Source organism: Monodon monoceros, unplaced genomic scaffold (genome assembly GCF_005190385.1).
Source record: "Monodon monoceros isolate NGI ecotype Baffin Bay Population unplaced genomic scaffold, NGI_Narwhal_1 Super_Scaffold_12, whole genome shotgun sequence".
NCBI classification, from domain to species: Eukaryota; Metazoa; Chordata; class Mammalia; order Artiodactyla; family Monodontidae; genus Monodon; species Monodon monoceros.
In genome coordinates this window covers 41,708,743-41,732,532 of record NW_021703768.1, presented here as the reverse complement: position 1 = coordinate 41,732,532, position 23,790 = coordinate 41,708,743, and the positions used below count along the sequence as shown (strand labels likewise).

General features: G+C 38.8%; 1 protein-coding gene across 3 annotated transcripts in view; it reads left to right on the top strand.

Annotated features, from left to right (window-relative positions):
• ARL15 (ADP ribosylation factor like GTPase 15) overlaps window positions 1–23,790 on the top strand; it is a 416,142-nt gene that overhangs the window by 328,104 nt on the left and 64,248 nt on the right. The gene's annotated exons all lie outside the window — the stretch shown is intronic.

The window sequence follows — 23,790 nt, the reverse complement described above, 5'->3', positions numbered from 1 at the left end:
AGAAGAGAAATTACAAGGTCAGATCTAGAGGAGCCTAGTAGTTAGAAGATTAAAAAATAAAGCAAGTTTCTGGCTGGGAAGAAATAACCATCTATTTCTAGGATTTACCTGGCAATCAGTTTTCAAAGATGTGAACAATTCAAGTTACATTTTAGAGTCAATTTTATATTCTTGAGTTTTTATTTTTTATGAATTGTTTCCCATGAAATTTATAAAATTGGGAGAAGAAATAAAGCTAAACCTTGCCTCTCCTGTCAGAAGACCCTGTGAGTTTCTGTGCTGGCTTCTATGGGAAAATGCTATTTTTCACCCAAAGCAAAGAGGTTAACTTAAATTCTTCAGTTCTAGAATAAGGGTTTCAAGATGTATTTTTACCATGCCAAGGTCTGCAAAAGTCTTGGCAAACCAAATCCGTAATGTGGAAATCTGACAAGCTTGCACTGTGATCTGCTTCTTTGGAGATAACATGTTCATTTTTCATTTGAGGGAGGGGATGAATGTGCTAATTAGGTAGTAAATTCCTATTGTCGAATTCTTCCCATCCTTTATTACCTTTTTTCTCTATATCCTTAGGGAAACGTGTTCTTTCCCATTTTTTAGACTTACTCTTAATGCTCTGGTAATAGTGACTGTAGATTAATAGCAGCTCACATGTATGGAGCTGCAAGCACCAGGCACCAGGCTAAATGCTTTCTTTGTATTACCTCATTTAAAACAGAGTTAAGTAATTTGCCTAAAGTTGCATAATTTGTAAAGCAAAAGATGTAGCTTCACAGACCTCACTTTAACAGCTTATTTAAGTAACTGTCTTTTAACCACTACCTTCTATTGTATCCTCTCTCTTGATATCCTCAGGACAATTATCTTCATAATTTAAAATTTACCCTAAAGCTTTCATATATCATTTTTACCTTTGATCCCATTTCAGTGAAACAAAGAAAAATGATGAGGATCTTTTCACATTACTTAACTTGAACCCTTCTGTGAATTATTCCTCTTTACTTAGGAGGAAAATAGAATATACATTTGAGATATATTTCTGGTCAGCCCTTGCATGGAGACAATAAATGGATGTTTTTGTTTTGAGATTTTTACAAGCTGATTCAGATGTATTTCAAAATGTAACTTACTGTTCAAACACTGACACACACAACACACTCTTGTATGGTTCTAATTATGGATACTGGGCTGGCCTCCAGCTCCCAGAATCGTTCTTATGGAAGGTTCTATAGCAAAGAGTATGAATTGTTTTCCTAGTGAATTAATGTTTAGTAACATAGAGCTCTAAATATATTATGTTGTTGTTAATGGTAATTATTTATGTAGATCATAGTAATCCCAAGGACTAGAATACATAGTAAGTATAGTTTGTGTTTACATCATAGCTGTTAATTTCATATACTTTTTGATGAAAAAGTATTGTGGATATCCTGGTCCCCAGACGTTTGCTAGAATACAAATTATGCAGTCATTTTAGGGAGCAATTTGTAAAAATTGAACATCATATTCCCTTTGACCTGATTCCCTTACCAGTAATTTTCCCAAGAGATAGACTTATAAAAGTACACTAAGCTATATATATATACATATATATACACAAAGATGTTCACTGAAGTCTTGCTGATAATAGTAACGAACTGTGAACAACCTAAATACCCATCAGGAGTGAACGGCTTAAAATTACATCATTTCTGTACAATAGAACATCTGGAAAAAAAAAAAAAGGTCGATATCTCTGTGCTGCTATTGAAGGCCTTCAGGATAAAGGAAATAAGCAATTTTCAGAAGTCTGAGCAGTGTATATTGGTCTGTGCATGTTTTTCTGAAAATACAAACATATGTTAAATTAACACTACTAAAACATAAAAGATAGTTTTTTCCTGGGAAGATACACAGAAATAAAAAAAAAAACACAATTAAGAATAATTAATTTTGCAGAGTGGGATGGGGATGATAGATGTTCATGAGGCTTTTACCTTCTGTTTTATGCCTTTCTCCACTGCTGGAATTTAATAAATCTCTGCGTGTCTGCCTTTCCTCCCTCCCTCCCTCCCTCCCTCCCTTCCTCCCTTCCTTCCTTCTTTCCTTCCTTCCTTCCTTCCTTCCTTTCTCTTTGTCTCTCTCTCTTTCTTTCCTTTCCCATTTTGGTTATTTAGATAATAGAACTAAGCACAATATTTTTCTCTCTCAAGCTTTTGTGTATTACATGGAACAAGTAAACGTTATTCAAAATACAGTAAAACCAATGGAAACGATTTTTTGTTGTTTTTAAGATCCAGCTACCTCCTTGGGACATAATGATTTCTGAGGTCTGTAACTCTCCTTTTACTATTTTCCCTAGCCCAAACAGTGATTGAAAAATTTCAAGCCTGCTCACACTATGCCATTTTATACGGAAGCCATCTCTCTCTCATTAGGTGTTCTAAATTCTATCCTTAGATTAAGTTAGAGCTTGAGAAGACTTTGTGCCCCAGCCTCATTGGGTTGGACTGCAAAATGCTTTCACTGAAGTGCATTGACTTTTGTATTGACCTTGAGCTGTCATCAAGGGCCATGATAAGAAAATCACTGTTAAAGATACATTGTTTCATTATGTTTTCCAGTGTCCTTTTTAAAAAATGTTCAGATATAAAAATTCCATTTAGAATTTGCACCAGGAAAATGTTTCTTTCTTCTGCCAATTAGGCTTACTTCAGCTTGTAAGATAATGAGAAGTTGGTGTATACATTATACATACTCATATTACCCTGTCTCTACCAATTTTCACATCTTTAAGTTGGAGAAAATAATACCCATTTTAATCCCCTTTGACTTTCAAATTTATGCCTCCACTTAGACCTTTTCACTTAAACTCTAAACTCATCTCTCCATTTATCTACTCAAATATCCATTCATTCATTCAACAGATATTTGTCAAGCATCTACTATGTGTCAGGCACTGCTCTAGGCACAGAGGATGCAGTGGAGATCAAGACAAGCGAAAGCCCTGACCTACTGGAACTTTCAGTGCAGTAAAAGAGGAAGATAGTAAACAAGATAAAGTAGAATGTGAAATGTGTCATGTTTCCTTTTGTGTATGCCTTTTTTTTTTTTTTTTTTTTTTTTTTTGGTACACGGGCCTCTCACTGCTGTGATCTCTCGCATTGCGGAACACAGGCTCCGGAGGCGCAGGCTCAGAGGCCATGGCTCACGGGCCCAGCCGCTCCGCGGCATGTGGGATCTTCCCGGAACGGGGCACGAACCCGTGTCCCCTGCATCGGCAGGCGGACTCCCAACCACTGCGCCACCAGGGAAGGCCCTGCCTTTTTAGTATATCTTCTTAGTGGTTATTATGGGGATTATAATTAACACCCTAAATTTATAATAATCTACTTTGAATTAATACCTCAGTAACATGTAAAAACTTCTCCTGTGCAGCTCTGTCCTCTCCGCATTTATGTTGCTGTTCTCACAAAGTACATTTATACATTGTGTCCATTAACATAGATTTTAAATTATTATTCTTTTATGCATTTGTCTTTTAATCATATAGGAGATAAAAAGAGGAGTTACAAACCAAAAATACAATAGTATTGGCTTTTGTATTTACCTGTGTAGCTACCTTTATCAGAATTCTTTCTCTGTTATAGCTTTGAGTTACTTCCTAGTATCCTTTCATTTCAGTCTGAAGGACTTCCTTTAGCATTTCTTGTAGGGCAAGTCCCCTGACAAGGAACCACCTCAGTGTTTATCTGCTTCATTTTTGAAGCTTAGTTTTGCTGGTTGTAAAATTCTTGGTTAACAGTTTTCTTTTAGCACTTTAAAAATGTCATCCAACTTCTTTCTGACCTCCATGGTTTCTGATGAGAAATTTTCTGTTCACCTTATTGAAGGTCTCTTGTATGTGACAAGTTTCTTCTCTCTTGCTACTTCTAAGATTTTCTCTTTGACCTTGGTTTCCAAAAATTTGACTATTATGTCTTAACCTGGGTCTCTTTGCATTGATTCTTCCTAGGGTTTATTGAGCTTCTCAACTGTTTAGATTTATGTCTTTTATCAAATTCTGGGAGTTTTCAGCTATTATTCCTTCAAATATTTTTTCTTCTCCTTTCCCTTTCTCTTCTTCTTCAAGGATTCCTGTTGTATGTGTTGGTACACTAATATGGTGGTGTCCCATAAGTCTCTTACACTCTGTTTATTTTACATCATTCTTTTTTCTCTCTGTTCCTCGACCGAATAACTTTAATTGACCTATCTTGAAGTTTACTCCTTCTTTTTCTGCCTGCTCAAATCTGCTACTGAAACCCTCTAGTGAGTTTTTCATTTTAGTTATCGTACTTTTCAGCTCCCAAATCTCTGTTCCTTTTTTTGTAATTTCTATCTCTTTATAATTGATACTCTCTATTTGTTCATACAATATTCTCTTGATTTCCTTTAGCACTTTGTCCATGATTTCCTTTAGCTCTGTGAGCATATTTAAGACAATTGATTTAAAGGCTTTGTCTAGTAAGTCCAGTGTCTGTGTTCCTCGGAGTAAGTTTATTAATTTTTTCTGTGAATGGGCCATACTTTCCTGTTTCTTTACATCTTTAGTTGCAAACTGGGCATTCTGAATATTATAAAGTGGTAACTCTGGTAACCAGAGTCTTCCCCTACTTAGGGTTTGTTTTTGTTGTTCGCTGTAGGCTGTAGCTATTTGTTAGGTAACTTTTCCAAACTATTTTTGCATGAACTGTGTTCTTAGACATATGTGGTCTCTGAATTCTCTCTTCCTTTAGCTTATGTCCCACTAGTGTTTTGACAGAGATTTCTTTGACTACCAGAGGCCAAATGAGAGCGAAAGCGAGTGAAAATAGGAGGGGAAAAAAAAAAAACCCTCTTAGGTCTTTTCTGAGCATATGTGCTGCCCTGAGCATGTGCATGACTTTCCAAATTCCTGAATTTACAAGTGCTTTTGAATTCCCTGATTTCTCAAATAAACTCTCTCTAGCTTTTCCTCCCAGAATTTTGGCACTCCATTGTACGCCTCCACTTAATCTTTTGCCGCAGGTAGCTGCAGGCTTTTTCTTTGTCTTATAAGGAGTTCCACCCTGAGTGAGTTCTGAATTAGGTGAAACAAAGACAAGTACCTTACATCAGTCCTTCAGGTAGTCCCTACTAAGTTAGAACAGACAAACACAATTCTTTACAAATAAGGTCTGCTCTGCTTCCTCCAGAACCGGAGACCAGAGTCCCAAGCTGGGAACATGAACTGTCATCTTTAAGACGGCTGCTGAGCCCAGAAGAATTGGCCAAAGACATACAAAAACACCACGATGCTTTCCTACCATTTTCAAATTGCCTCTCCATTCATTCAGCGTTTGCTTGGTTGCTGTAAACCTTTGTTTTCCAGAGCTCTGAAAAAGTTGATTCTGAGAGTTTTTGCTTGATTTTTCAATCTTCCCTTGGGGGCCAGCGCCCTTGGAGCTGCCTACTCTGCCATTTTTGCTGATGTCATTTTCCTGCCCTACTTTAAAACATAAGGTTCAGACATGTATTTTATTTATCAAAACATTCTTTCTTAAACTGTAAAATATTTTCCGGTTTTAGAAGTTCTAATTGCAGTTGTAATCCTCATAATATTGCTGTAGGTTCACAAGGGTGTTTTGCAAACTATTTACATATTTATAAAGAGGAAGTGGTAAAGCACATTATATCAGCTTGGCACTAATATGATTAGATAGAAAATTTTACCCTTTTCAAAAGATCTAACTGTTGAATGAAGGAAATTGTTGGGCTGTCAGGAGTGAATGGAGGGATGTAGACACCTCTCCAGCTTTGCTGCTATTTCCTTTTGTATTATAATTCTTCGTTGAAAACAGTTCTTCAAGTTCTCCATTCAGGGAGATCTGTAGGGCTAGGCCCAGCATGTCACATGAAAGGTGCTCAATAAATATTTGTTAGATGCAGTTCACGTTAACTAGGACATTGCTATGGTGTGGAACAAAAGCAGATGACGTGCATTTCCATGCTGGAAGGAATATAGAGACTTTCACCCAAGGAATTATTTCTTAGGCAGGTTCCAGAAGTTAGTGTTGCAACGTGACACCTGTGTTGCCGAAGAGCAGGTGCAAAGTGAAAACACTGGAGTGCAGGTCAGAAATTAGATTGTTGTAGTTTCTATAAAATAGTTTCCACTTTACAAACAATGCTTTTAAAAGGAATATGTTTTTTTTCTATGCGAGGAACAGTGTGGTCTTAGTAAGCGGTGTGTTGGAGGCTTTGGATAATAATGCCTGATTTTCCTGACTGAGATTTAACTAAGGCCATATATGTGAAACCCTTGACTTGAAGCCCTAACATGGTGTAAATTCTCAATAATGTAACCTCTTTACCTGGGTCCTTAGAGTGGAATATGAGTTTTTACTCACTTTTCAGGCTATCAGCATTTGATGTGACAAGAAAGCTTTTTGGGGGCAAACATGTAATGTTTGGGAAGCAGGAGAGGCAGAGTCATGATATGTAAGGAGTGGGCACTGATGCAGTGAGAAGTTGGGCTATGGAACATGGGAGTATTATTAGAAAATAATTACCTTATTCTTTTCCTATCATTGTAGTAATTAACTTCTTCACCTCCAAATAATGAGAAATCAGTGTACAAATTCTATGCCTTTGGCATAGGGCTTGGATCCCAAGCGAGAGGAATGTATTTCCAGACGATGGATAGAGAGAATATATTAATATGTAGCAAACTTACTGAAGTAACTGGGCCTCCCTTGCCTATTTTCATACCATCATCCTTTAAGTATGTTATCCAGACTCTAAAGGACCCCCAGCACTGGTTTCCCTAACATCAAAATAGTTCTACCACTTGGAGGACGAAGAAGAAGTCCCCATGTATTTGAGGAAAAAAAAAAAAGTGGCGGATGCTCTTGTGTAAGCAGGGAAGTCTCTAAACCAGTACCTACTCAACTAAAGATCTGAAATTAAATTATCTTAAATTTTGAAAGTGGATTTTGAAGCTGTTCTCATACCATATATTTAATGTGCATGTGCATGCGGGTAAAAAAAATCCAGCACCATCTCAGAACTTAGTTTTAACCTTGAAGAAGAAAACCTGTGTTTTTTTAAGGATTCATAGATAATACGTTAAAGTGTAAGACTCTCACATAGTAACAATTGTTGCTTGTGGGTTTGACTCGACGAATAGACACACTATGATGGAGCAGAGAATTTTTTTTTTTTTTTTCCGGTACGCGGGCCTCTCACTGCTGTGGCCTCTCCCGTTGCGGAGCACAGGCTCCGGACGCGCAGGCTCAGCGGCCATGGCTTATGCGCCCAGCCGCTCCGCGGCATGTGGGATCCTCCCGGACCGGAGCACGAACCCGTGTCCCCTGCATCGGCAGGCGGACTCTCAACCACTGCGCCACCTGGGAAGCCCCGAGAATTTTTTTTTTGTTCTTTCAATTTATTTCGTTGTCCTGGGTCTTAGTTGCGGCAGGCCGGCTCCTTAGTTGCAAGTCGCCCGCTTCTTAGTTGCAGCAAGTGGGCTCCTTAGCTGTGGCACATGAACTCTTAGTTGCGGCATGCAGGATCTAGTTCCCTGACCAGGGATTGAACCCAGGCCCCCTGCATTGGGAGCATGGAGTCTTAACCACTGCACCACCAGGGAGGTCCCAGACCAGAGACTTTTTGATATGTCCATATTAATTGTGATTATATAAACTGATTATTTCATTAAATGAGGAAAATCTAGTAGTACAGGGGATATTTGCTCTCACCTTCCCTTGGCTGATGCCTCCTCTTCCTCCAGGTGTCTGTGTGAAAAGAATACGATGCCCTCTGCCTCTGCCCATCCCCTTACCCCGCCCCCATACTAAAAAGGTCCTCCTGTGGCACCTCTTCATAGCACCTTGCCCATCAATAGCACTGACCATGACTACAATTAGTGAAAATTTTGTGTAATAAGTTGTCTAAGAAGGGTTTCCCTCAATATACTCCCCGCTTGAAGAAGTAGTGGTATCATTAGAAAAGGGTGTTAAAGTACGCAAACAACCCAAATTATTTTCTTGTATAAAAAGCTCATTTTTATTTACAGCAAATTTATAAATACATTTTAACAGTCTATTCGCTCTCTACTCGGTAATAATAATAATAACCCCTGATGTTCGTATAGTGCTTTGTAGCTAGCAAGACACTGCATTATCTTCCTTAATTCCTCTGAAGTGGGTCATATCTCCTTTATTTTACAGATAAGAGACTGAGGCTCACTGAGGTTAAGTGACTTGCACAGGATCATGGAACCCAATAATTGGCAAAACGAGGGCTCCGATCAGGCCCCGATTTTCTTTCTCTATCACAGCTGCATCTCTTAGGAATGGTCTAATTCAGCATACATATAAATATTTATAAACATTATGTCATTGTTTCGAACTAGTAGGTTTTACTCTTTTGACTGTTTCATGGTACTGGAGCTGCAGAGCAAAGCGGACATTTGCAAAAGTTCAATCCACAGCCGTTTTGTATTCCCTCTGCTTTGAAATTTTCATCCTTTGCTAGCAGCAACATACTTTTATAACAGTAAATAAAGAAAACATTTTCCTATTGTCATCTAAACGCTTAGCGCACCTGGAGTTACTTTTTGTAGACTTTCTACTTATACCATGAAATCACAGTATGGCTTCTTCTTTGAATGTTTGATCATCTGACACGTAATAATAAAAAATTCATTGGCCCTATAATGAGTTTCATCTTTCTTCATGTTTAAAAATGTTTAGAAATTATTTCAAGTCTTAAACGAAAATCGTAGTAGGATTAAATAAGCATTTCCCTTGGGAGATAAAGATTGGAGTTTGAAAGTAAACCACTACTAACTTTAGGCCAATAAAAAAAATTTTCATCCAGATGATTTTTTTTTCGCATTCATTTTCTTAAATGCAGTACTGAAGCCAGGGAGTGTCATATAAAACAAGCCCAAAGCACTTTTTGTACCTAAGCTAAAAATTACTTCCGTGGCCTTTGACATACCAAGGGACTTTGCTATTATAAAGTAAACATAAGAAGGAATCTTTTCAACCTTCTAAAAATTTAAACATAGAAACTGGTTTCGGTCCGTGCAAAGACTGATTTTTTTCACACACAGTTTCTAAAATCACAGCACAGATTGTCCAAAAAACATTTGTACTAATTGCTTTGTTTATGAAATAATTTGAGTTATCATTCCCCAAAGCATGAAATGTAAATGAATTTTTTTCTTTTATCCCATTCCTACGAGAATAATAAAATGCTTATATATTGGGGCAGTTGGTAATGCAGAATCAATTGTTATAATTTTAAAGCATAACACTCAAAGGGAAGAGACTCATGGAAGAATTTATCCAAGTGTGTATATATTTATGTACTGATATTTTTAGTGATCACCGTATCAGAAATATGTAGGGAAGGAGAGAGGTTTTCCAAAAAGTTGTATTAAGGTATTCTTGCATTATCTAGATAAGTGCTTTTGTTTTTGTTTTTGTTTTTTTTGCGATACGCGGGCCTCTCACTGTTGTGGCCTCTCCCGTTGTGGAGCACAGGCTCCAGACGCGCAGGCTCAGCGGCTATGGCTCACGGTCCCAGCCTCTCCGCGGCATGTGGGATCTTCCCGGACCGGGGCATGAGCCCGTGTCCCCTGCATCGGCAGGCGGACTCTCAACCACTGCGCCACCAGGGAAGCCCTAGATGAGTGGTTTTTAAAATGTGGTCTATGGACTAGTGCTAGTCCACAAAATGTTTGTACCAGTACGACGCAAGAGAAGTACAGAAAACGAGAGTAAGCATTTGAGAAACTGGTAGCAATTTGACATCGCTACAGCATCCGACTACATGATTTTGTATTCTATAAAAGCATAACTTGATACATGATGGATTAGAAAACAAATACAAAGCAAATCAGATCCTTCACATATGATATTAGAAACTCTGAGGTAGCTCGGGGTCCACAAACTTTTTCTGGAAAGGGTCAGATAGTAAATAATTTGGGCTTTGCAGGCCATACTCTCAAAGTCCCAACTACTCAACTCTGCTGCACACAAGTGCCGTGAACAATATTGAACAGGTGACTATTTGCCAATTAAACTCGATCTATGGACATTGAGATTTTAATTTCATCTCATTTTCACCTGTCACAAAATACTGTTAATATTTTTTTCCTCAACCACTTAGAAGTATAAAAACCATTCTTAACTCCTGTGGGCTATACAAAAACAGACAGTGGGTTAGATTTGGGCCTTAGGCCCAGCTTGCTGACCCTGGAGCTACATCACCATTCCAGCAATCTTTGGGAACAGATGCTGTCATTTCCTTGTCTCAGCCTTCCCCTCTCTCTCTGCAATTTTAATTGCCACTTATTTCACTCTGCAGTTTGGGTTATTATTCAAGAATACCTTAGAGTACTCATAATGTTTAGAACATTATGTTTAATAAAGTCCAGAAGGAAAATGTTCCAAGGATCACTGTGGGAATAAATTTTAGTATTCCCTGTGACCTACTGGCTTACATGAACTTTGCTTAAAAAAGTAATCCAAGAAGAGTGGGATAGAAGATCTCTTGATCAGATACATAAGCATAATAGTGGATTATTTTAATTTGTTGCCAGGAATGGACAATGATACAGCAGTGAGTTAAAATCCTGCTTCATTCTTATCCTGAAATGGACTAATCATTGGTTTTGATGGTAATAAAATGACAGAAGGCTGTGAGTAAATTGTGAGTTTAGCATCCAAAACAGAGAACTGCTCAGATTCCCTCTCTCTGTCTCAGGTCCTTTTTGTCTCATCCTGTTAAACAGAAACCCGGGTGCTATCTGCTCCCACAGCATTCCAACCACCACAAGGCCACTGTATTTCTCTTCTCAGAAATCTCCATTTGGCTTATTAGAAGTGGTTTGTTGGGACTTCTCTGGTGGTCCAGTGGCTAAGACTCTGTGCTCCCAATGCAGGGGGCCTGGGTTCGATCCTTGGTCAGGGAACTGGATCCCGCATGCCACAACCAAGACCCAGCGCAGCCAGATAAATATTAAAAAAAAAAAAAAAAAAAGTGGTTTGTCCCTGACCATCTTGAGCACTACATACTTTTATATACTTGAGTAGTGCATACTTTTATTACTTGGTTGATCTTTCACATAATCAAGTGATAACATTCTTATTCTATGGTTATTATGGTTTTACTTATCATTAATTTTTCACATTAATGTAGCACCTTCTCCATCTCATTTAAACAAAGTTTCACAGTAAATATGTGCATGTGAACTAGGCAAGCCCTTCTGAAATGTGTTGGCATTGAGCAGAGGCACTTAGCTTCTTTATTGATTCATTTGTTAGTCTTTCGTCCTCACTTCAGTTTGGGTTGTTTTTTTTTTTTTTTTCTTTCCACTCTTCACATATGCAGCAGTCTTTTGGGAAGTGAATTACTTGTAGTATATTTTGTAGTATTTCAAATGTGGGAAAACCTTTCATCAGGTTGTTAAAGTTCAGTGTTCTGAGCTCATGTGATAGAATCTCCTATAACAGACTATGTGTTCCCTTTTTGTTCTATTTCAAATATAAGAGGTTAACTTTTGTATGCATGCCACGGCATTTTTGGACTGAGTCAAGTCTTCCAAAAAAGTGAGAACTATGAGACAAACCAGCATTCAAGGAGACATATCCTTGGAATATGAGCAAGCCCATTAATGCTGTATTTCTGTATTTAAAGTATGTTATGTCATACCCATGCTGTCTTCCATGTCCGCATTTTAAGTGAGGAAGAAACTACGCCTCCTCATATTTGAGAACAAACTGCAAAAGTTGGTTCCCTGGTTGTGTTATAAATCCATAAAAAGATCCATTTTCAAACCCAGCAACTTTTTAAATAGGCAACTTCCTCTTTTTCACTTGAAAATCAAAATCAGATTGTTCTAAGTGCTTTCTCCATCAGTCATATTTAATTACATAATGTCTTATTATTTTAGTGTATTCAGGGATAAAATGCCTGTTCTGCAGCAATTTGTATATTGAGTTGAGTTCTGGTTACATAACCAGTCTGTCAACAGCACGAAGTAGAGGGCACTGATTTAGTTAGAAATTTAGAGTCCTCTTCCATGCTTTATCCTAGTGGGAATTACATTTTTAAATTGTTGTCTGGCATGCATTGAAAGTTGTTCATCCAGTGAACGTTTATCAAACACCTTCTATGTGGCAGGCAGTATGTAGTTTTAGTTTATTTAGCAAGTTTTAATAAAAAAATTTTTTCCTTTGAGTATTATTTGCAATCAGAGACACTTCTAAACTTAAAGAACTTTTAAAGAAAGAGTAAATTCTCTTCTGAATGGCAGTGAAAGATGGTGTGTGTGTGTGTGTGTGTGGTTGTAAAAGTCTGAGTTTCAGGCCCTGTGCATTTCAGTTCTGGTATCGTGTCTTGTTAAAGCCTTTAGCCCAGCACTTTTCAATGAATGGATGAACGGAGTTCTGATCAATGTGAGGGAATAATGAGTGAACTGTGGCTCACTTGTTGTGAATATTACCTACTCTGTGCTCCTAGAAAAGTATTTTAGCAAGTGTGTGGCTCTTAGTTAATGAAAATGTTAAAATATATAAAAACAAATTATCTTAATTGTTCTCTTAATTAAAATATATCCACTCGGAAGTAAAGACTTTTATTTTAGTAACTACAGCTGTTTTGGAAGTATATTAGATAAAGGCTCCAATTCCACAAACTAATACTTTTGTGTTATCAGATTGCTTTCAGATTTCTCTTTTATATTCACTGAAGAAGAAAGAGTGGTGTACAGGACTGAGTTTCTAATGCTCCTTTCCAAGAGAGCCACTCTTAGGCAAATACCAACTCTACAAGCCTACAAAATAGACATCAGGGCAAATTTTACAAAACCTACATTTACTGTTTACTTGTGTAGGGAGTCTTCTATAAGACCAAAGGAATCATAAAACATTGTTTTTACATAAATGGTGATAGGAGTTAGGCAAAGAAAATTTGCTAATATTTGTTAAGGGACCTACCATTAAGTTTTAGTTCTATATTAAACATTATTGGTTTGTCATGATCTGTTCTCCATTCCTGAATTGCCTTCACCTCTATGTCACTATCTTATGTATTCACTGTCATTGTCTCAGGTTTCCAGGGGTTTTGGTATGTGAGTGATTCTTTCACCTGGGCTTATTCTGCTTCTTTTTTTATGTGTTTATTAGTTTTGAGATTGTTTTGTTCATCGTTTCCTTACTTCTGCAATCTCTTTTTTATCTCATTCTTTCAACTTATCTCATTACTGATGTCTCATTTAATTCATCTTTTCTTTTGTCCCGTAGCATAATATCCTCATGGAGATTTGGGGGGGGGGGTGGAGGGCCTTCTTTTCTTCCCAAGTGGATTCTTGCTTCCTTCCCACCGCTCTCTCTTTCACTCATTCTTTCTTTGCTCCAGTAGTCCTGCTTACTTGTCCTACTCTTCTCTTTGTTAGACCTAAGTTTCATTTGAACAATTCAATTAAGGACTTCTCTTTGCTCTTTAGTGTTGGTGAATTGTCCTCATTTTCCTTTTTACTTTCTCTGATTAGAACTCTATGTCTTGTCCCTGGAGCTCCATTCAGTTGAGGATTTGAGGAAACGAGGCCACATGCTAGGGAAGGGGTAGAGTGAGTTGAGCCGGGGCTTGTGCAGTTGGTTGTAGGATCTGGACTTGCCTCTTCCTCAGTAATTGTGTGAATTGCCCTGCATCGAGGTTTGCTCTATGTACCCACAGATGAATCTCTTTAGAGGAGGGAGGATATTTGGGGGCAGGGGGTGATGTCTTCTCTGGCTTTGGATTATTCCTCCAATTTAAGGAGGTAACAGCACCAAGAAGGTCAGCCCCTGGTGTTTCCTTCCCTTGCCAAACCCTACTTACCTCCTGCAGATGTTTCTGTCCTTTCCCAGCTAATGGAGAAAAAGGGACACCTGTGAGCTTTAGCAATGGCATCATTAATCCACAGCAGAGGAAGGAACTTCACCTAGGGTTCTTCTCCCCTCATTCTTGTTCTCTCTGCTGCACCCTCAACACACACGTATTCAGATCTTATTTTTCTTCTCTTTGGCTAACCCCTTGTTAACTGCTTAAGGTACAATAAAAGCTGATATAGACGAGTGCACCCATGTTAAGGCAAACTCAGATTTAACAAAATTGGCAATTGGCTCTCCTCTTTCCTTCATCCCAGCCCTCGTCCTAATTTCATTAACTTCACAGTAATGATATCCCGCATACATGATTGAATTTGTTAGACTCCTCCATGTAGTGTTATAATAAAGTTGGGCTGTGATTAATTAGCTTTGCTTGATTATGACTCATATCCCTTTTCTTCTCCTCCTTTCCTCCCAGGCATGGAAAACCAAAATGGTGAGCCCTGGTTTACTTCTTTGTGTCTGAGGACATCCTGTGATGTCAGGGAGGCATTTTCACTCTGGATGGATTTTTCCATCTTTTCCCCAGGTTGCCTAAATACCACTTCAGATCTGTTTTCCGCAAATTGGGGGCTGTTAATGATAGTTTTCAGGATTTTGTCCACCTAATTTTCCCATCTCCAGCCTAATCCTTTCTTTTTTCGGAATCTTTTTATTCCTGGGTACCACTTTTTTTTTTTCCCTAAATGAACAACTTTTTATTGAAGTATAGTTGATTTACAGCGTTGTTTGTTTCACGTATACGGCAAAGTGATTCAGTCATCTATATCTTCTTTTTCAGATTTTTTCCATTATAGGTTATTATAAGATATTGAATATAGTTCCCTGCCTGGGCACCACTTTTAAAGATTAAGATGTGGTGTTTTCCTTCCCTTGGTTACCTTCTGCCAACACTTTTTTCCTTTTTTTAAAAAATAGTGATTTTAAATGTATTTCATTATGCTTTAGGGGAAAAATTCTATAATTTGACTTTATTCTCCCATCTTAGCCTAGAAGTTCTGTTCTAGGCACTTCTCATTTATTATCATATTCAATCTTTACAGTGCTTCTTCAATATATCACAGCTAACATCATGTGTGATTAGTCACACATGAGGACACCGAGGTTTCAAAGAGTAAAGTTTTCCAGTGTCACATGACTAACGGGTGGAAGATCAGGGTCCCATGCCGACCTGTCTGTCTCTAAAGCCTGTGGTCTTCCTGCTCCCACACTCTGCCTCCTCGCACTGCTGTCTGATGCTGAATACGTCAGCATCCCTTCTCTGGGCTTTTCTAATTCATCTACAAAATGAGGGGGGTGGCCTGCAAGGTCCTCCCTAGCTCTAAACCTCTATGTTTATGGTTAGTGGAATGAGAAGACTACATTTTACTTTAACATAAATTTATTTGACTTTACATTTAATAGGAATGGCTGTATATTTCAAGTTTAAATATATATTTACATATTTCTGCAGTCAGGAATTTCAGATTATATAAACCTTTTTGTTTTCTCAACTCATTTTTCAGGTGCTTTGGAATTTCACTGCTGTTCTTTTTAACATATGGTGTTTGCAAGAGTGAAGTTGGAAATTTTTATTCAAATGTTCATTTTTTTCCCCCTATATTATTCTGTCTCTGTTTAACCCTTCTCGGGGTGCTGAGAATGCCTGAATCGGAGGTAGTTTGAGGCAGTGAAGCAAAACAAAATTAAATAATCCATTTGGTGGTTAAACCCTCAACCTTGACCTAAGCAAACTGCAGTAACGAAGCAAAGATGACATTAAGGAGACTACAAATCCCAGGTTCTAAGAGTTTATAATCCACAAGATAAACTGACGGATGTCAGTGTGCGTCTGACTCACGTGTGCATACTCAATGAGCAGCAAGTATGTCAGTGCTCACAGCTGCACAGCAACAGTGGTGCAGAAACCAGGGTGACAGTGGAAATAGCGGTGGTCTGTTAGAACAGGAAGTGGAAAAGATGGGAGACAATAATGGACAGGATGGAGTTGCTTAGGAGTGAGGTCACAATTTGTATGTCCATGAGGCAGGACTTTGAAAATGGGTGAGTGCAGAAGAGAGGGCTGATCCTCCTTGGCCACTCCCAAGCCTATTTATTCTTGGCAAGTGCTGTTCAGCCCTAGGCCCGCAAGACTACCGCCTCCCTGAGCTGTTGCCCAGGAGCCAACCTTCAACCTTTATTTCTTACCCCTTCCATTCTGTCAATTCCAGCCCTAAGAAGGGATACACAGAAGAATCAAACTCATCTCAGCTTTCCTCTGGATAATATAAGTTAATTGGACTCCTTCTAACCATGCTTTTCTCATCTCCATTTTGCTCATTTGATATTCTTTGAGCACCTTATATTTACCAGACATTTTGCTAGGCCCTAGGTATATAGTAATGAAGAAAAGAAATAGTACCTGAGCTGATGAATTTCTAGTAGGTGAATGAGAAAATTTAAAAGTCGAGAAGGGAATACAAATAATAAGCACAGGAATCAAGAAAAGGGTACGGTACTGGGAGAGAAAATAGCTGAGTGCAGCAGGGTGCTGTTCACTAGATGATGAGGTCATTTCTTTATTTCATCCCTTTCCTCATATATTCCAAGTCTCTTGCTCAAACTATTTGACCACTCCCTTCTGGACTTTTCCTAAAGCCTCATATCTAGGCTGTCTGTCTGTGGAATTGATAATATTTTAAAACTCCTTTTAGTTAAAACCCAAGTATTTATTCAAGCCATGTTATGTGTCTGTCTCTGTGCTAGGCGTGCTGGTGTTTACCATGGAGATCTAAGGCACCGTAAGAGCCCTGGAAGGCTCCGTGTTCATTTTCTATCCATTACTCCCCGAGCCATGCCCTTTGTCATGATCTTTATCTCCCAGAGACCACAGAGCACGGGATCAGGAGTCGGGGGTGCCATCTTCCTTTTTCCTTACTGCCACTTCCAGATCATCTCTCTTCCAATTAAAAATCCCAACTTCTTCGTTTTATAAGCCAGCATACAATTCTACCTGCTACCCTCCTTGAGGTATTTTTTACAACCTCCTATTCATTCTGCCCATCATTCATTGACGCTTTTGAGCCCCTGGTTTCACTCTTCTTCCCATGGCTCCATCTTTCATTCTTGGAAACTCCAGGTAGAAAGTTCATCCAGCTCCCTGGACTCTCAGTTCCTTGAGCTCCTTTCTTCTAAGTCTTTACTTTACTCTACCTCAGCCACCCTCTCTGAGGCCATTTTCTCCCAAACCTTGTCATCATGAGTAGCCACTCTACCTCTAAAATCTCATTATCAGGTGCTGTAGCTTTGACCATCACTTCCCATGTTTTCAACTTACTTACTCCACACCTGCGTATGAATAGTTGAGCATGACAGGGGGAAAAAATGGACAACAGTCCCAACTGGCCTCTCATTAAATTGGTAGCCAGAATGCTCAAGTAGCCTCAGATTTCCTGGCAATCCTACTATGTTCCCTGGTCCGTTCTCCTGTCACAAACCTCTACCATCTCCGCCCCCTTCACAATGAATGACCTTGATTCCTATTTCACTGAGAAGATAGAAACCGTCAGAAAAGAACCTTCATCTTCCCATGACCAAATCTACTAATGAGCTTTATCCACTGCCTTTCTGTGTATCTCTTTCACCTCCTGAGGTTACACTTTCTTTCTGGCATCACCAGTTTTTTCTCCTCTCCAGTGGACCATTCCAATCAGGATATAAACATGCTATTATATGGCCTATTAAATTTTTTTTGATCCTTTCTTTTCCACACCTCTGCCTCTCCTCCAACCAGCTCCTTTCTTGACTCTGCAAGCACACACAGTAAAACTCTTGGAGAGAATATTTACTGTTTATCTGCTGCCTCTAGTTCGTCACCTCTCATTCCCTCTTCACGCCACACCAATCAGTCTTCTTATGACTGGACTCCTGAACGGTCCACATTAGATCCATCATTTCCTGAAGCACTTTCTTCACCTCTTCGTTTTGGAATGCAGACTTCACGTCTTGGACCTCTCCTCCATCTATATTCATATCCTGGGTGATCTCATCTTTCCTGTGGTTTTAAATACACTGATGATTTCTTCATTTATCTCTCTACTTAAAGCTCTCCATCGAGAGACTAGTCCCATGCTTCCTCAGCTTCCCCACTAGTATGTTTTTTGTTTTTTATTTTTTGTTTTTTTGCGGTACGCGGGCCTCTCACTGTTGTGGCCTCTCCCGTTGCGGAGCACAGGCTCCGGACGCGCAGGCTCAGCGGCCATGGCTCACGGGCCCAGCCGCTCCGCGGCATGTGGGATCTTCCCGGACCGGGGCTCGAACCCGTGTCCCCTGCATCGGCAGGCGGACTCTCAACCGTCGCCACCAGGGAAGCCCCCCACTAGTATGTTTGATGGCATCTTACATTTAAGGCCAAAAGACTTATGCACTTTTCCCTCAAACCCAACTTCTCTTCCGGTGTTTTCATCTCAGTGAAAGTAGCATCTTTTCCAAACCCCCTCCCCATTTACCCAGTTCCGAGGCACCAGTTTCTCTCATCACCCACATGAGCAAAACCAGTTGGTTTTATCTTCAGAATATATCCCGAACCCGTCTACAGTGTTGCCACCCTAGTCCAAGCAACCATTCCTACCTGGATTCTTGTAACTGCTTCCCACCTGGTCTCTCTGCTTCCACTCTTGCCCTCTTACATTCAAACCACCAAAGCCCATGATCTTCCACTATGTCAATCAGATCCTGTCACTTCCCTTCTGAGAACCTTCCAGTGGTTTCTCGTCACATGTAGAATAAATACCTGCCTTGATCCAGACTGTAAGTGAGCTCACCCTTGCCTAGCTCTCTGACTCCCTTTCCTTCTGCTTTCTGCATCACTTGCTAAGTTCCAGTTACATTCTCAGTCTAATACATGTTTTCTTTGACTGTTTTGCTACCTAAAATTACATGTGAGTAAAGAAAGAAAGCCTACCTTACAGGACGCTCTTTTTTTTTTTTAATTTAATTGTTATTTTATATTAGAGTATAGTTGATTTACAATGTTGCGTTAGTTTCAGGTGTACAGCAAAGTGATTCAGTTATACATATACATATATCCATTGTTTTTTAGATTCTCTTCCCATATAGGTTATTACAGAATACTGAGTAGAGTTCCCTGAGCTATACAACAGGTCCCTGTTGGTTATCTACTTTATATATAATGTGTGTATGTTAATCCCAACCTCCTAACTTATCCTTCACCCTCCACCTTTCCCCTTGATAACTGTAAGTTTCTTTTTGAAGTCTGTGAGTCTGTTTCTGTTTTGTAAATAACTTCATTTGTATCATTTTTTTAGTTTCCACCTATGTGATATCATATGATATTTGTCTTTGTCTGACTAACTTCACTTACTGTGATAATCTCAAGGTCCATCCATGTTGCTGCAAATAGCATTATTTCATTCTTTGAACCATAATTCGAAAAGATACATGCACCCTGATGTTCATTACAGCACTATTTACGGTAGCCAAGACATGGAAGCAACCTAAATGTCCACTGACAGATGAATGGATAAAGAAGAATGTGGTACATATATACAATGATATATTACTCAGCCATAGAGGAGCACATTTAACCTTATCTTCCTGTGAATCTCTTGCTTACTCCTGCTCAGGTTTCTGCTGGGACATCACCTCCTCAGAAAAGGCTTCCTTGATACCCTCTCAAAAATAGCTGTGCTGGCCACTCCTGCCTCCAGAAAGTCTCTACTTTCTTACCGTGCTTTAATTTTCTTCAGAGTACTTACCATTATATGAAATTATATTTTAAATACATTCCTTTTCAAAATGTATTTACGACAGGTGGGCCTGGTCAGGATGTTTCCTGTGAGCATAATAAAGCTGGAACTTCAGTCTCAGAAATAAAGATCAGGCACACAGCACCTTCCAACAGGTTCCACGGAGGCATGGGTGGCCATGGAGTGGGTGGGTGTCTCAGGAGTTCATTATCTGGCTCCATGTGGCTGACAGGGTCTTGGTGCTCTGGCCAAGTGTCAGGCCTGAGCCTCTGAGGTGAGAAGGCCGAGTTCAGGACATTAGTCCACCAGTGACCTCCTGGCCCCATATAATACCAATCGACAAGAGCTCTCCCAGAGATCTCCATCTCAACTTTAAGACCGACCTCCACTCAACGACCAGCAAGCTCCAGTGCTGGACACCCCATGCCAAACAACTAGCAAGACAGGAACACAACCCCACCCATTAGCAGAGAGGCTGCCTAAAATCATAATAAGTTCACAGACATCCCAAAACACACCACTGGATGTGCTCCTGCCCACCAGAAAGACAAGGTCCAGCCTCATCCACCGGAACACACAGGCACCAGTCCCCTCCACCAGGAAGCCTACACAACCCACTGAACCAACCATAGCCACTGGGGGAAGACACCAAAAACAACGGGAACTATGAACCTGCAGCCTGCAAAAAGGAGACCCCAAACACAGTAAGATAAGCAAAATGAGAAGAAGGAGCGAGGTAAAAACCCACCAAACCAAACAAATGAAGAGGAAATAGGCAGTCTACCTGAAAAAGAATTCAGAGTAATGATAGTAAAGATGATCCAAAATCTTGGAAATAGAATGGAGAAAATACAAGAAACGTTTAATAAGGACCTAGAAGAACTAAAGAGCATACAAACAATGATGAACAACACAATAAATGAAATTTAAAATTCTCTAGAAGGAATCAATAGCAGAATAAATGAGGCAGAAGAATGGATAAATGACCTGGAAGTTAAAATAGTGGAAATAACTGCTGCAGAGCAGAATAAAGAAAAAAAGAATGAAAAGAACTGAGGACAGTCTTAGAGACCTCTGGGACAACATTAAACATACCAACATTCGAATTACAGGGGTCCCAGAAAAGAAGAGAAAAAAAAGGGACTGAGAAAATATTTGAAAAGTTTATACTTGAAAACTTCCCTAATATGGAAAAGGAAATACTCAAGGAGAATAGTCAAGGAGAATCCAAGGAGAAACACGCCAAGACACATATTAATCAAACTATCAAAACTTAAATACAAAGAAAAAATATTAAAAACAGCAAGGGAAAAGCAACAAATAACATACAAGGGAATTCCCATAAGGTTAACAGCTGATCTTTCAGCAGAAACTCTGCAAGCCAGAAGGGAGTGGCAGGACATATTTAAAGTGATGAAAGGGAAAAACCTACAACCAAGATTATTCTACCCAGCAAGGATCTCATTCAGATTTGATGGAGAAATTAAAACCTTTACAGACAAGCAAAAGCTAAGAGAATTCAGCACCACCAAACCAGCTTTACAACAAATGCTAAATGAACTTCTCTAGGCACGAAACACAAGAGAAGGAAAAGATCTACAAAAACAAATACAAAACAATTAAGAAAATGGTAATAGGAACATTCATATCGATAATTACCTTAAATGTAAATGGATTAAATGCTCCAACCAAAAGACATGGACTGGCTGAATGGATACAAAAATAAGTCCTGTATATATGCTGTCTACAAGAGACCCACTTCAGACCTAGGGACACATACACACTGAAAGTGAGGGGATGGAAAAAGATACTGCATGCACATGGAAATCAAAAGAAAGCTGGAGTAGCAATTCTCATATCAGACAAAATAGACTTTAAAATAAAGACTATTAGAAGAGACTAAGAAAGACACTACATAATGATCAAGGGATCAATCCAAGAAGAAGATATAACAATTGTAAATATATATGCACCCAATATAGGAGCACCTCAATACGTAAGGCAAATGCTAACAGCCATAAAAGGAGAAATCAACAGTAACACAATAATACTAGAGGACTTTAACACCCCACTTTCACCAATGGACAAATCGTCCAAAATGAAAATAAATAAGGAAACACAAGGCTTAAATGACACATTAAACAAGATGGACTTAATTGATATTTATAGGATATTCCATCCAAAAGCAGCAGAGTACACTTTCTTCTCAAGTGCTCATGGGACATTCTCCAGGATAGATCATATCTTGGGTCACAAATCAAGCCTTAGTAAATTTAAGAAAATTGAAATTGTATCAAGTATCTTTTCCAACCACAACGCTATGAGGCTAGATATCAATTACAGGAAAAAAATATGTAAAAACTTCAAACACACAGAGGCTAAACAATACACAACTTAATAACCAAGAGATCACTGAAGAAATCAAAGCAGAAATCAAAAAATACCTAGAAACAAATGACAATAAAAATACGGCAACCCAAAACTTATGTGATGCAGCAAAAACAGTTCTAACAGGGAAGTTTATAGCAATACAATCCTACCTCAAGAAACAAGAAAAATCTCAAAACAAGCTAATCTTACACCTAAAGTAATTAGAGAAAGATAACAAAAAAACCCAAAGTTAACAAAAGGAAAGAAATCATAAAGATCAGATCAGAAATAAATGAAAAAGAAATGAAGGAAACAGTAGCCAAGATGAATAAAACTAAAAGCTATTCATTGAGAAGATAAACAAAATTGATAAACCATTAGCCAGGCTCATCAAGAAAAGAAAGGGAGAAGTCTCAAATCAACAGAATTAGACATGAAAAAGGAGAAGTAACAACTGACACTGCAGAAATACAAAGGATCATGAGAGATTACTACAAGCGACTCTGTGCCAATAAAATGGACAACCTGGAAGAAATGGACAAATTCTTAGAAAAGCACAACCTTCTGAGACTGAACCAGGAAGACAGGAAAAATAGACCAATCACAAGCACTGAAATTGGAACTGTGATTAAAAATCTTCCAACAAACAAAGCCCAGGACCAGATGGCTTCACAGGCGAATTCTATCAAACATTTAGAGAAGAGGTAACACCTATCCTTCTCAAACTTGTCCAAGATATAGCAGAGGGAGGAATGCTCCCAAACTCATTCTACAAAGCCACCATCACCCTGATACCGGAACCAGAAAAAGATGTCACAAAAAAAGAAAACTACAGGCCAATATCACTGATGAACATAGATGCAAAAATCCTCAGCAAAATACTAACAAACAGAATCCAGCAGCACATTAAAAGGATCATACAACATGATCAAGTGGGGTGTATCCCAGGAATGCAAGGATTCTTCAGTATACGCAAACCAATCAATGTGTTAAACCATATTAACAAACTGAAGGAGAAAAACCATATGATCATCTCAATAGATGAAGAAAAAGCTTTCAACAAAATTCAACACCCATTTATGATAAAAACCCTGCAGAAAGTAGAAATAAAGGGACCTTACCTCAACATAATAAAGGCCATATATGGCAAGCCCACAGCCAACATCATTCTCAATGGTGAAAAACTGAAACCACTTCCACTAAGATCAGGAACAAGAAAAGGTTGTCCACTCTCACCACTATTATTCAACATAGTTTTGGAAGTTTTAGCCACAGCAATCAGAGAAGAGAAAGAAACAAAAGGAATCCAAATCTGAAAAGAAGAAGTACAACTGTCACTCTTTGCAGATGGCATGATACTATACATAGAGAATCCTAAAGATGCTACCGGAAAACTCCTAGAGCTAATCAGTGAATTTGGTAAAGTAGCAGGATACAAAATTAATGCACAGAAATCTCTTGCATTCCTATACACTAATGATAAAAAATCTGAAAGAGAAATTAAGGAAACATTCCCATTTCCCACTGCAACAAAAAGAATAAAATACCTAGGAATAAACCTACCTAAGGAGACAAAAGACTTGTATGCAGAAAACTATAAGTCACTGATGAAAAAATTAAAGATGATACAAACAGATGGAGAGATATACCATGTTCCCTGGATTGGAAGAATAACATCGTAAAAATGACTATGCTACCCAAAGCAACCTACAGAGTCAATGCACTCCTTATCAATCTACAAATGGCAT